Source organism: Acomys russatus, chromosome 20, assembly GCF_903995435.1.
Source record: "Acomys russatus chromosome 20, mAcoRus1.1, whole genome shotgun sequence".
Lineage (NCBI taxonomy): Eukaryota > Metazoa > Chordata > Mammalia > Rodentia > Muridae > Acomys > Acomys russatus.
In genome coordinates, this window is record NC_067156.1 from 9756599 (window position 1) to 9771237 (window position 14639).

The following is a 14639-nucleotide window of genomic DNA, read 5'->3' on the forward strand; positions in this document are numbered from 1 at the left end:
TAGCAAATGATGGAACCTTGGAAAGTAAACCTTATCCCTTCATTCACAAACAAAGAGTGCAGAAGTGGGCTGGAGATACAGCTTAGGCCATGGGTTCAGTCCCCAGCACCACATAAGCTAGGTGTGCTGGCACATGCGGGTAATCTCATCACTCCAGAGGTGGAGGTAGGGATTCAGACATTCAGACACTCTGAAGGTCACCTCTACCTGTTTAGAAAGCTGAAGGGCAAGCTAGGACACAGGAGACCTTGTCTCAAAAAACAAAGTGAAAAAAGTAGACAGTGCCTGCCACCAAAGCACTGCCTATAATTTTTATCTCATTATTTGTTGAGATTACCTAAGCTTGTGCAAACAGATGCACTCTTTGAACAAACACTGAGATTCACGTACCAGACTTTGTACACTGCTAGGAAGGAACACTATTCAAGCAGAAAAAGAACACTGGAAATCTCATGAAGCTAAAAATAAGTACACTTTTTGGAAATTGCATAAAAGCTTAAAGGAATATAAAAGGACACCACAGCAAATATTCAAGATCTTAGCGTTTAAGAACAGAGAGAATAACAGTTCATAGTTCAGAGCCAAAAGAGAAGAGTTTGCTGTATATATGTAAATACAGCATAATCTCTCATTTACCAAAAACTTAGAGTCATAAAGAGAAAGCTTGGCATGGGAAGCCTCATACGGTGCACACATTTCTTTCCTCCTTAGCCGAAGGTGCATCTCTGCATGAACCTAAGCTGTTTTATGGACATACAGCAACACATTTCGTAGAAACTGGTTACATGTGGCCAATTCATCGGAAGAGCTACTTAAGACAAAAAAATTCAAGACCCTAAAGCAGTTATTTCTAAACAACAGTAAGGTTTCTGTCAGGCGACAAGATTTGTAGGATTACTGTATTGATAAAGCCGTAAGAAAGTACTTTGTGATGAATACGCATGGTGGAGGGATCTTATGGGAAAATGTATAAACAAAGAAAAAGGGGAAGCCTTGGCTACTGAAAGCAACATCCTGAATGAGAGTTTTCTGAGTTTAGTATACTACAAAATAAACAAAACAAAAGCAAATCAGCAAACAACTATAAAAATACATTTATTCTCTGCTATTTCCTTGGATTAATGTTTTCCTTGATGACCTTCAAAGTTGAACATTTCAAATCTATCGGTTTCTTATTACAACCTTCTGCCAATTGCTCTGTTTCTATATTAAGCAGCACATTATTCAAGGCTGACTTTAAACATGAGAATACAGTCTGACTGTGTCGAGTAAAAAGCCATTCAATTCCATTGAACTTGGAAATTATCCAAGCAAAGGTCATTAAAGTTTAGAAGCAAATTATTTGTGGAAATTATGAGGGATGATTTCTTAAGGATTCTTACAGAGATTACCAGTTAATTTTACATAATTTTACATAAAGTGACCACTCCCAATGATTATCAAAACCATTGTCATACCTAAGAAAAGAAAGGCCAGCACCCAGCCAAGGGTAATGTAGCGCTCTCTCTATTTAGCACACACACTTAATTCAAACTAGCTTAAAAGAAACACAACTTCCTGCACAGGAATGCATCACAACTGGTTTAGCTGAGCATTTAAGTCATTGCTAATGTTTACTCATTCTAAGAGCTGTGTTTACACATACATCTTTCGAGTGGATTTACAATTATTTCTTAAGCTAGAAGGAATTCTGTGTCTGAGATGTTTTTAATTAACCTCTGTAAGTTAAACATAATCTATACTAGATATTGAAGTTAAGACATCCATCTTTGTCAAGTCTATATTCTCTTGGTGAATTTTGATTAAAAATGACAGCCATAGTCTTTAAAAGCCATAGTAGTAAAATAGCAAAACATTAATTAGAGAGGAACACAACAGTATTTCTGTTCTCATTAATAGTGTAAGTAGCTTTTCATTTACAGATACAGTAATAATATAAATAATAGATATGGGCAAAATAATGTATAGAATAGATACAGGATGGAAAGAGAAAACCAATGTAGTAACCTGGGAATATTTTTAGAAGAGCTGCAATAAGAACACCTTCTCCACTTTACAGCTGTATTAACTACGGTTTCTTTTGTGTAGATGGATTAAGAGTGATTACCATTAAACAAAAGAAACTACACTCATTAAAGCATACACCCTCTATGAAATAGCCTCAATTAGCCACTGGCCTCCAATTATCATTATGCTGTGATGCTTCTGCAATCAATCGCTAGTAGACAATCCTCCTTCATTGCCAGAGGTCAGGGACCATGAGTCTGAAAAAACAAAAAAAAAATGCTGAGTTTGGGAACACCCAGAGTCCATTCTCAGAGTCTGAATTCATGTTGGAATGGGTTCAACATGTTGCCAGTCATCAGGTGGTGCTTGTCCACAATATGTCTAGCATGGATGAATAGCATCTATTGTGTCTAAAAGGCTGCTAGAAAATGTGAAGAAAGCAAAATGAACAGCAGAGAGAAACTGCACGAAGATGAGTACAGAACTGGCAAACAGAAAAGGAGTCGATTTACAAATGGAAAAAATAGAAGGAATATGCAGTCACAAGCTTCTATTGGCACAGGATTGCAGTCTTCCAGGAGCTCAAGGTAGGTTGGAGTCATCTGGAGACCACACCATCAGCCCTTGTTAATGTGGTGAACGCCACGTGATCTATGCAGCATGAACTGGAAGACAAGGTCCTTGAGCTCAGATAAACCGAAAGGACATCAGAACAAGGAGAGACAAAGTGGCACAAAGTGTTTGACATACAAGAATCAAATGTAGGTTTCTTAGGCCTCATCCTAGAAAATGTCTGTAATTTTAGCAGAAAGAAATGTCTTCTAGATCTAGACCAGTCACTACATACTTACCTTCTTAAAAGTGAAATGCGTGTTTCTAGACTTGCATGCTGATTCTGGAGTGCAACTGTCTACACTAGATCTTACAGCTCATGATACCATACATGTTAGGAAATAGCATGAAAAAGCGAGTCAGGAAACAGGAACCAGCTATTAGCACAGACTTATTTAGGATAATCTGAGAAGCACTGATACCATGCACATAGTCAGAACACTCTCTTCTAGATCAGGGACCTTTTGTTGGGCTAGAAGGAGGGAAAAGAGGGGCACCGTGTGCGTAGGCAGGTGGCTGGCTTCTTCTTTTGAAGACAGGCTTAGTTTTGTGCTTTCAGTTGTGTCTCAAGAGTTCAGGATGTGGCTCGGGGTACTGTGCCGGTCTCAAGCATGCAGGATGGCTTACACAAGCCTGCAGGTGTTCTAGTTTAAGATGGTCACACAGCTGTTCTACCAATATGTAACATTTTACACTATGACAATGTAGAAGGAGTGCCACTTCCCTGCCCCACCCATATGCACTTGGCAGCTGCAGTTTGATCTCTAGTTAATAGAAAACTGTCTAAATAGAAGCCGCCTTGAGTGGAGTTCCACTGGGTGGATCTCTTGAAAAGGCTAGTCAGCAGAGTGGACCTCCCCGCCCTTCCCAGCTACCTCCGAAATGGGAACAAGGGTGAGGTGTTCCAGAGGCAAGACTCAAAGAATATGAAGCAAACATGCCTGATTACCTGCCATTTTGTATTCAGTCAGACTACAAGAATGCCACGTTCATTTAAATGGAAGAAACTGATTCAGAATTGATGAGGAAGTGGCCAAAGATAATAAAGAAAGAAATGATCCTCCAAATAAAATATCAGCTGATAGATAGCTTTATTGTGTAGTACACACAAATTTTACAACTTACATCATTATTTGTATATCTTGTATAGACATGACTCTATGTAGATAAAACATACATGCACATCATAAATTGATTTAGAATGTTCTAAAGAGAATCAACCAACAATATGTTTATGAATGTACAAGAATGCTCATGGATAATGTAGAAAAATTAAAGTGATTTTGAGAAAGTTTTGTCATTCAGCACAGAGCCCACCAATTTGTTTTCTATTTGAGTAGAATAAGTTTCAGCCAGTGTTTCCCAGACATAGAAGCAGAGAGGTTTGGGTTGTGAAAAGTATAGACGTCCTTGGTACCCCACAGACTTACTGGGTCAGATTCTTAAAGCAATAGGCAAAGAATATGGATTATCTTGTTTGCATTTTGCATGTGTTTCATCTGTATGTGCAAGTGTGAAGCCAGGTGTGTGCCCCTGCATGTAGAAGCCAAATGTCTTCCTTAATAGCTTTTCCACTTTAGGATTTTAGAAAGGGTCTCTCATTAAACCAGCAGCTGCTTCCACCAGGCTAGGTCGCCAGCAAGCCTCAAGGATCCTTGTGTTTCCTTCTCACTAGCACTGGAATTACAAGTGTGCATGGTAGTGCCCAGCTTCTTATGTGTACATCTAAACTTGGATCAATGCACTTGGCTTGCAACAAGGTGGTGTCCAGGAGTAGCCTAAATTACAACAAATCAAGCCAATCAGTTATAGATACTTTGTAAAATTATTAAAGGCTCATTTCGGTAGCTATTTCTTTCTAATCGAAACATACCATTCTAGAGGAAAGTGGGAGACTCATAAGGCTCAGGAAGTTAACAAAACGTACAAGGCTCTGGGACCTTGAAAAGTTATAGGATTCACAAGGATCACGTCTAACTGAATATAGGTTAACTTAAAATTTAAAAAGAGAAATAACTTGTTATAGTTAATGCTGATGGAAGGAACAGAGCAGAGGTTCAAAGTGAAGACGCTAGGTTGTGGAGCTCTTTTGAGGCAAAGTTGTCACAGCTGACACTTGTAAGTCATGGCAGGATCGATGCTTTGATGCAGAAGGGCTAGGAGACCAGAGGAGGCAGGGAACAAGGCAGATGCTGAACTTTTGAACTTGGATAACAGTACATGAGGAAACGGATGGGGATGCCACAGCATCTGTGTGGAAACAAAGCAATGGAGATGATTTGGGGTCCCCTAAATCTTGATTTCAGATTTACTCAAAGTAATATCTTCCCTTCTATATAAGATACTGTAGAATGCAGTAAATACAGTGAATCTTTGCTCAGTTCCTGTGAACAAACAAACAAAAATTTATCTAGATAGGGACCATAGAAAGCAGAAGCTCTGGTTCTTTCTGTTGGGGTAATTATGTCTAATACCCCAATTGAAATGAAGAGGTGACAAATATTTGAGGTTTCTTGGTCACATTCACCAGAAACCAAGGGCCAAAGGGAAAACAGTGGGTCAAGTAGACAAAAATCATCACCTTTGCCACAAACCCTACCCTAACTATAATGGCTATTATTCATTGTGTGACTTCTATGCATCAGACACACTGTTAAATTCTTTATTTGTATTATCCCAACTCATGCTCATAACAAGTACATGAAATGGGTCCTGTTATTACTACATTTTATAGACAAGTAAATTGAGAGCCATAGAATTTAAATAACTTCCTCCCAGTCGGAGAGCTAGTGAGTGGTGACATGGAATTTTAACCCACTGATAGCAGCTCAGGCACCTTAGAGCTGGGGAGGTGGTTCAGTGGGTCTGAGCCCTTGCCATGCAAGCATGAGGACTTGAGTGTGAATCCCTGGATCCCATGTTAAAAACAAACACAACACAACAACAACAACAATTACAGCTGTGCTTGTCTGTGCCCTTGGCATTTGAGAAGAGGGACAAGAGTATGACATGCCTGGTTCCATTGGTGAAGGAGATCAAATACACTGCCAACTGACCTACAGCTCTCCGTGGACTGAGCTGCAGAATACAGCAGTTTGGTTCAATGTTTCTAACTCCATCAATGCTCCTGTGAACTGTTGGCTTCTTCAGATTGTTTAGTCATCCAACTCACGCATAAGTTATGATACCAACCAATCACTATAAAAATCAGTAAAATTAGTTTATAATCCTCTGCATAGAGATGCTCTATATCTTTTCTTTAAGTCAGTTGATGTGTATTTTATTATATACTGAATATTGATATCTGAGTATTTCTTTCCCTTTAAGGAAGCTTGTGAGGACTAAATGGAAGATGACTTTAGCTATAGTGTTACATCATACTTCTTTCTGATAGGAAGCTGTATCTCCTATAAGGAAGTTTCTTTTTTGTTTCATTATATATGTGTGTATACACACACATGTATATATGTATATATGCAAAGTTTGCCTAGCATTTTCCATATATATATATGGCAGGGAAGTTCTGAACTAGAAATAATTTTATTTTTTAGCATATTGATTTTTAAAATTTTTTTTCCTTTTCATTTCTTTTGAAGCCATTTTGAATTGCTTTTTCTACCTGAAAATTGATTACATTTGCTTGGGACAAAGGTCTGCCATAAAGCAGAAAAATATGACAAAGGATTAATATTGACCCATCATGGTCATATACTTATAATTAAGAATACCTTGAGGGTATACTCAAAAAACTTTATAAAGAAAAATCAAAGGAAATATTAAGATTGACTAAGACTTTGTGCAAGAATCAGAATTTTAATCATTTAAGTAGAAATATTTAAACAAAAAATTATAAAGATATGTTTACAAAGGTTCCTCTGAAATTCTAGCACTGAGCCCTCTATTGTTTGCTCACTCGTGTTCAGCAATGAGATGATTTAAACATCAGTTGTGAGCAGTAAGGTTTCTTTTTCTGTATTTCTTCCAGCTTTCTGTCTTATCTCATGTTTTAGATCTTTTTCTCCTCTCAAAATACTGTCCAGTGACAGTGAAATAAAGGCTATTGATATAGCCCATGCCTCATCTTTGCTTTTTCCTGTCGCCACTGAAGATGTTCCAAATGGAGTTGTTTTTCAATGGCATCATAGCCAGTAGCAGGAAAAAGCCAGGAAAAGCACAAACCATGGGCTTCATGAGGATCATAGCTGACCACCAGTCATATTCCCAGTACAGGCTCTCTGCACACACAAACAATGCATATTGATCTAGTTCCAACTTGTAGCCCATCCCACTCAAAGCTCAAAGAGGCCATCTTCTTCCCCCAATCCCCTAGGTCTGCAAAGGCTGATGGTGTCAAGGTATCACACTGTCTCTGGCATTTGGGAGCTCTTCTCCTCACACTGATTCTGCCCTCCTGGTTTCCTCAGCTGTGAGACCTTGAACTAGAGAATTGGTGTAACTTTGCCTCTGTTTTCTTATCCATCTAAAGGCATAATGATAGGCTCCACTTGGTGTTTCTTGTGAACCAAAGGATAATATGTGTAAATCATATGATTAGTGTGTGGCTTGAAGTTCATGGCCACCGCACATGGTTGACTAAGTAGGGAAGGAGAAGGGAGATGGATTCTCCATCATACTCTTTGCAGATATTCAGCACCTAGAATTCTAGAACCATTCTCTGTGTGTGCACCAGGGTGTGGTCGAGGATCTGGGCCTTTACTGACCACAAAACTATAGTACAGGGAAAAGGGGGGTTATATAAGGGGTTACGGAGGGTAAGAGAGATGAAAGTAGATGTTGGGAACTAGAAAGCAAAAAAATAAAAGAAAAGAAAAGAAAGAAAGAAAAAATAAAGAAAGAAAGAAAACCTTCCAGTATTAGAAACACTTTTGAAAATGCTACAATCTGCCCAGTGGGGCTAGTTTAATGGCTTCTGCTACCTCAAGCTCTTGGTATATGGTCGTGCCTGATTTTCTTCACTTTTCACTTTCCTTATTTTTTTTTTTTTTTTCTGCTGAGCTTCAGATTCTGTTCCTTTCTCTCTCTTCCCTGATTCCATGGTCCCTTTGGTGTGTGTGTGTGTGTGTGTGTGTGTGTGTGTGTGTGTGTGTGTGTGTTTGTGTGTGTGTGTGTGTGAGAGAGAGAGAGAGAGAGAGAGAGAGACAGAGAGAGACAGAGAGAGACAGAGAGAGAGAGAGAGAGAGTCATGGTTTGAATGAGAAATGTCCATTGACTCCTGCGTTTGAACACTCGGTCCCAGTTGGCACTGTTTAGGGAGGCTGTGGAAGTTTGGGGACATGGAGCCCACTGGGGTTGGGCTTTCAGAGCTCATAGCCTCATCCCATTTCCATATTTCTGTTTTCCATTTGCAGCTGAGATGTGGTCTCTGGGCCTCCTGCTTCTGCAACTCCCTACATGCATCTCCACCATGATAGACTTACTTCTAAGCCAAAATAAACACGTTTGTCTACAAGGTATTTTTGGTCACTGCATTTTATCACATCAATAGTTGAAAAAAAGACTAATACATACACTTTCGTGCATGTATTTAATGTGCTTGTGTCATTTCACCCGATTGTTCTCTCTCTTCTCCACAACTCCTGCTGAAGTCCTTCTCAACAACACCCCTCTTATTTTGCCTTTTTGTCTTTGATTGTTGTTTGGTTGGTTGGCTGCTTGTTTTTATGTCCTTCTAAGTTTAGAGTTGCTTGAAAGAGCATGGGTTGAGCAAGGACAACGTATGAGTGGCTACAATACTGAAGAAAATGATGATTCTTACCCCAGCAAAAACAGATGGGGAAGGAGTGGTATACCAATCACTCCCCACAAAGGCTAGGGCATTATGAAACCCTTCCTCATCCATGATGGACTGTTGCCTGGCCCCATCTTGTTCAAGCTTTGTGCTGACAGCCACAGTCGCTGGGAGTTCATGAGTTCAACGGCCATTATTACATCCAAAGACAGCATTTCGCAACACTCCTCCTCACCTCCAGCTCTCTGCATCCTTCCACTTCCTCTGCTATGACTCCCTCTGAGCTGTGGAGGAGGAGATATAGATGCTCTGTTTAAAGATAAGCCCTCAACCGTCACTTATTCTCAGCCCTCTGACCAGGTAGGAGTCTACGCATTAAACATCTCCAACTGCAAACAGGAACCTCTCTGACCAAGGCTGACATCAGCACTAATTTATGGCTATAAACATAAATATTTATAAGGCAGCTTGACAACATGTCCATTTAGCGAAACAACAGTAGTAGGTTACCCCTTAGGGCCTATGCTTTCCTGAGCTAAGGGTTTTTGACAGGGTTTACAGTACCAGATATGAATTATTTACTGTGAAGCAGGCTTCAAATCCAGTCAGAGAGAGTTGGTTAAGCTTGTGTCAGTCATATTACTATACCAGTGAGCACCTCTGTCCTGGCAGGTAAGGATTGCAGACATAGGGCCTACTACTAGATAAGCCCATTAATGACTTTTCCCCACTAGAATGCACAGTATCCTTCAGTACTATGGAAGCTATCCAGCAGGGACGAGACTTCCAGTTCACTCCACAACTTTGTCCCACAACAGTGTGTGCAGTCCTTAGAAATAGAAGCTGGAGAGATGGCTCAACAGTTAAGAGCGCCGGATGCGCTTGCAAAGGTCCTGAGTTCAATTCCCAGCAACCACATGGTGGCTCACAACCATCTATAATGAGATCAGGTACCCTCTGGCTTACATGCAGACAGAATGCTATATACATAATAAATAAATCTTTTTTAAAAAAAAGAAAGAAATAGGGTCTCATCACCTGGTGGGGGAGGGGGGAAAGGAGGGCATTATGCCGTAATAGCTAATGTAAAGTGCTTAGACAGCTACCCAGTCCATTGCTTCCTTATCTCTTTCCAGTCTTGTCTCTTCAAATCCTCTTTTTATGTCACCAATAAGCTTATCAAGGCATTCTCCCAAACAAAACTATTCACTCTTAAAGCAAAGTTTAATTTGAAAAATGCAAAGATAATCTTAGTACAAATGAGGATGTACCACAACCACAGAGGCCCTGAGGAGACAATCAGATAAGTATGATTTACCTGTGAAACTGATAAAATGTCTTTAATCAGGAGACAAAGGCAAGAGGATCATTTCCAGTTCAAAGCTAGTTTGGTCTTCATTGTGAGTTCCATGACAGCCAGATCTCTATAACAAGACCTTGTATGAATGGATGGACGGATGGGTGGGTGACAGTGCTCTTAGGAGTATCTGCTAAATTGTGTAAAATAGAACTCTTCTGAATTCATATTTTAGGCTGATAAGGACTCAGCTTCACTTAGTGTAGCCACACTTCTATTCTTACTTCAACCTCATCACTATCTCATTTAATTTTTGAGAATGGATTTTAATTTCAACATTTCTTTCCTCCTTTCCTTCTCTTCACCCTTTTCAATATACCCTATTGCTCTCTCTTAAATTCACTTTTATCAACTGTTATTGCATGAACATATGTATTTTTATATACATATGTTCTTAAACATAACCTATTGAGTCCATATGTCACTTGTATGCATATTTTCAGTGCTGATCATATGTAACTGGACAACCAATTCATGTGCTTTCCCTAGGGAAGATGGTCTCTCCCAGTCCTTGCCTACAACTCTTTGTGTAGGGTTGAGGCCTTGTGGGCATTTGTTCAGTGAGTTTGGCAGGTTTAATGATGTTTTCTTAGTTCAGATCACATTTGGGTGGTCATGTTGGTGAGATACGTTTATAAGTATAGCCTCTGGTGTTATTAGAAGACACAATCTGACAGGAAAGTCCCTGATTCTCTGGCTCTTACAATCTTTCTGCTCTCTCTCCCAGGATGTTCCCCAAGTTTTAGTGTGGGTTGTATCCTTTGGGAGTGGACCTTACAACTCTATGTATTAATTGGTTGCTATTTTTACAGCGTATTTGTATCTTTCTCTCTGTGTAAAGAAGCCAATGGTCTCTAAAGATTAAGAAAGAGAATGTTTTTCATTTTCCTAAATACAAGAGTAAAGCCCTTTACACCTCAAGTATTAGGGCCCGTTAAATGGTCCAGTGGTCTAAAAACAATGAATAATAAGTAATACTTTCAGTTTTAATAAGTTCTTTCTACTGTCACAAGTGTTTTATACCTATTAATTTATTCACAAGTTGGGGGACTGTGAGGAGTGACTATATTAGCAGACATAGAACAGATGCTATTATTATCCCATCTTAAAGACAACAAACCTCGGGTATAAAGTGACTCCTATAGAACACACAGATAGTTGTTGACATAGGAGGCATTTGAATCCAGGCAGTTTGTCTTTAGTCACTGGACTAAACTTCCTTCTCTCAAATATAAGGAAATACATCTCAAGAATTTCGTAAGATAATTGAAGCTTCTCTCTGGGAAATGGAATTTTGTAAACTCACAACAGATGGCATTCTCAAGAGATGAAAATAAACAGGGTCTAACCTGAAAGGGTGAATCTAGGGTGTATGTGACAGAGCTAAAGAAATGAGGTGTGGTAACAAGCAAATAAAATTTCATAGCCTTTGTTTTACACATATTTTCCAGTACCATAGACAGAAGGATGAAAAACAACGTACACTGCTACCTTTATGGCTTTTTCACTTGACTCCCTAGCCAGGGTTCTAGTGTGTGGTGACATGGTAGCATCTACAGCAAACACATTGAGAAACAACCAGTTGCTCTCAGTAAACCAGAAATTCCTGATCTCAGGCCAGACAAGAAGAGCCATCCTGTGATGGGAAAGGGCAAGATCAAGGAAATGTCCTGTTTAGCGAGCACCATGGGTAGCACAGATGCAAACTGCAGCTTTGGCAACCCTTCAGCAGGGGAGTCTTTGGTTGAGGCCTGCAAGAGTGGAAGAGGCCTTCATGTGAGCTCTTCTCTTGCTCTAGGTACCAGCTTACAATCACAAACAACAAGCTCATGGACCATTTCCCCTTTGATGGGGAAGTAGGCTGGAAAACCCAGTCTCACTTCTTCCTAATAAGAACCAAAATTTCCCATAAAAAAAGACTGATGTAACTAAATGAACCCCACTGAACCCATAGGAAAGGACTTGAATGACATAAAAAGCCCATTAGTGTGTTACTATGTGGCCTTCTGTTAGTGTTTTGAGGTGGTCTTTCTCAACACAAGAAATAGTAATGTGAACACCTCACTACACAGCCTTCTGACCAAGTAATTAACTTAAAGTATACTTTGCAGTTTAAAAGACCTTTCTTACACTAAGCCATAAAAATACTCATGGCATAAATGTCAGTTGCTAAGTTAAGTGGTAATGTTATTGAGTCTGCTACGTATCGTGTCAGCAGAGCTCTTCAGAGCATACAGAACATGATCCTCCAATGCATAAGCTAAGCTAATAGGAGTTAAAGAAAACAGACTACTTAAAAGAATTCATTTTATCAGAGTGTATTTTATAATTGAAATTCATAAAATTACTTGTATAATAAAGCCAACATTTAACTCCTTGTTCTTCAGTTTAACACATAGGAAAATTTCTCTGAGGATTATGAGTTTTAAAGGATTCCAGCACATTAATATGATCACATCTGGAGGCCTTTAGGTAATACTGCCTAATTTAGAGTTTTCTTCTGTTTGATGGTGGATTCTTCCAACGTGTGTCACTGGCCAAGTTTCTGCCTGCATCATCAGTGCTTGTCCCAGGTCAGAACCTGATTCATCCCATTTTTGCAAATAGAACAAGTTTCAGCTTCTTGCTAAGTCATCTTTACAAAAATATTAATCCTTACTCCGGATTGAGAAAACATTTTCTGATTGTGTACCACAAGCATCATTTGGAGAAGCAGGAGCCAATGGCAATTTGAAGTCCTTCTCCTCTTGATGTCAATCTTGACTCTAGTTGCACTCATTGACAGGCTCTCGGGGTCTGTTTGTTATAATGGTACTTAACACTATCAAGGCATCTCTCACAGGAACCTCAAAGGGATACTACAGTCATGTTGCCTCTTCCTGAGATATGATGGCATAGAAATCCCAGGGGACTCAATAAAGGTAGATAACACTACCAGCCTATCCAGCCTTGAGAGACTAAAGCAATGGGCCCTGCACTCTTGGCAGAAGGCATAAGACGCTAGGCCTGAGCCACATATTTACTTCTGTCCTGGGGTATTACAAAAATCATCTCCTCCTTGGAATTTTGTAGAGAACATTGATGAGTTTGTCCAAAGATACAACACTTAGAAAAATGGAAAAACTTCTTGTGCAGAAATTATAAGAAGATATTTTCTCACACTGCACATACACAGAGGTTGTGAGAGTGACAACTGGCATACAATGACTGTCCAGCATCTCAGCTAGTCTACTTTCAGCAAGTCCTCCCTGGTACCCTTAAATGACGGTGACCATAAGTCCAAGTTTACATAGAGAGTGTCAGTGTAGACCTGTTGGCACATCATTATGACATTGGGCCTTGCTATTCTTTAAACTACTCTAGATTGGACTATCAGATTTATCTAAGTCTGTAGCTCTACATCTGAAGACCCATCTTGAAAAGACACAGGAAACAATAGTGTAATGACAGGAAATTTCCAGCTGTGCTCACCCTGTCCAAGTGTCAGGTAAGCAATGCAGAGAATGGTACCCACTCACAGTGTTCTTAGAAGAGTTCAATGCATGCTACATGTGGATACATCCATCTCCGCACCTAATAATGGTACCCACTCACAGTGTTCTTAGAAGAGTTCAGTGCATACTACATATGGATACATCCATCTCTGCACCCAATAAGAAGCCTGGAGTCTGGGAAGTGCTCCTGATTTTAAAATCTCTATCCATTCATTTCTCCCCCACCCCCTTTGATCATACTGGAAGAAAATTCTAGAATGAATTGTTCCAAATGAATGCAGGATTACCAAAGCATCACATTTGCCTTCCCAAGTTCTCAGTGACATGAGGGTCTTCCCACAATTTCAGGGTGCTTCAAAGATCCATATATTCTACTTATTGAAGAAGCAAAATCAAAAGGCAGGAACTTGGTTTTCTCCTGACTGTTTCTGTGGTTGGATGAATGTCCCTTCCTCTGCAGACAGTGGGCACTTAAGCAGAGAAAACCAAAACTTTCTGTTCAGGCTATAATCTCAATTAAACACAATGAACATTCTGACTAAGCAGCCTATAAAGGGATGAGAAGCCTCAGAAAATATAGATTTCTCTGTCGCTATTTGGGTTAAATACTGCCAAATTAATGATATAATCAGTAGATAAATTTGTCTTAAATTTTGTTTTAATTTTCATTGTAATATTTTTATTAATTCTTGGAGAATTTTTATACATGCACATAATGCATTTTCATTATTCCACAACCTCCCCCCAACTCTCCCTAGATCCATTTCACACCCTCTAGACCTCTCTCAACTTCATGTCCTCTTTTTACAATTTTTTTCTTAATAGCTCAGTACATTCAATTAGTACTGCACATATTCGGAGAGGTGTGAGGCCATCCACTGAAACAAAGTCAATCTACCAGGGCCCCACCCTTAAAAAACACTGACTCACATTTCCCTAGCAGCCATCATCTGTCAAAGTGCCTTAGCTAGAGCCCCTCCCTCATCGGTGATTAGCATATTCTTATGGAGGAAGTTTCCACTTCAAGAGGTACCTAGGACCAGGAATCTTTGTTAAGCTATGCCTGATACACCATTCATTTTGGTCTGCAGATCAATCTGCACTACTCTCTTTTCTTTCTGAACTGCTAATCAAAAGTCAGTGTTTTCTAATGAGGCTGTGTGTGTTAACTAAGCGGTACCATTCCCCATGTTTATTTTTGCTGCCTCACAACCTCTCTGTCAACTGCCAAGCATAGCATGCTGTGTGTGCTCAGTAAGTACTTGGTGACTACAAATGCAAACACATTCCTGTAGATTTTTCCCATGCCAGTCACAAATAAAAATTGGCCCTGGAGTCAGCAGCACCTGTGGCCATGTAGTCTATTATTCATGTCTTCATATGATGCAAGAAACAAGGCCTCAGCAATCTCAAAAAAAAT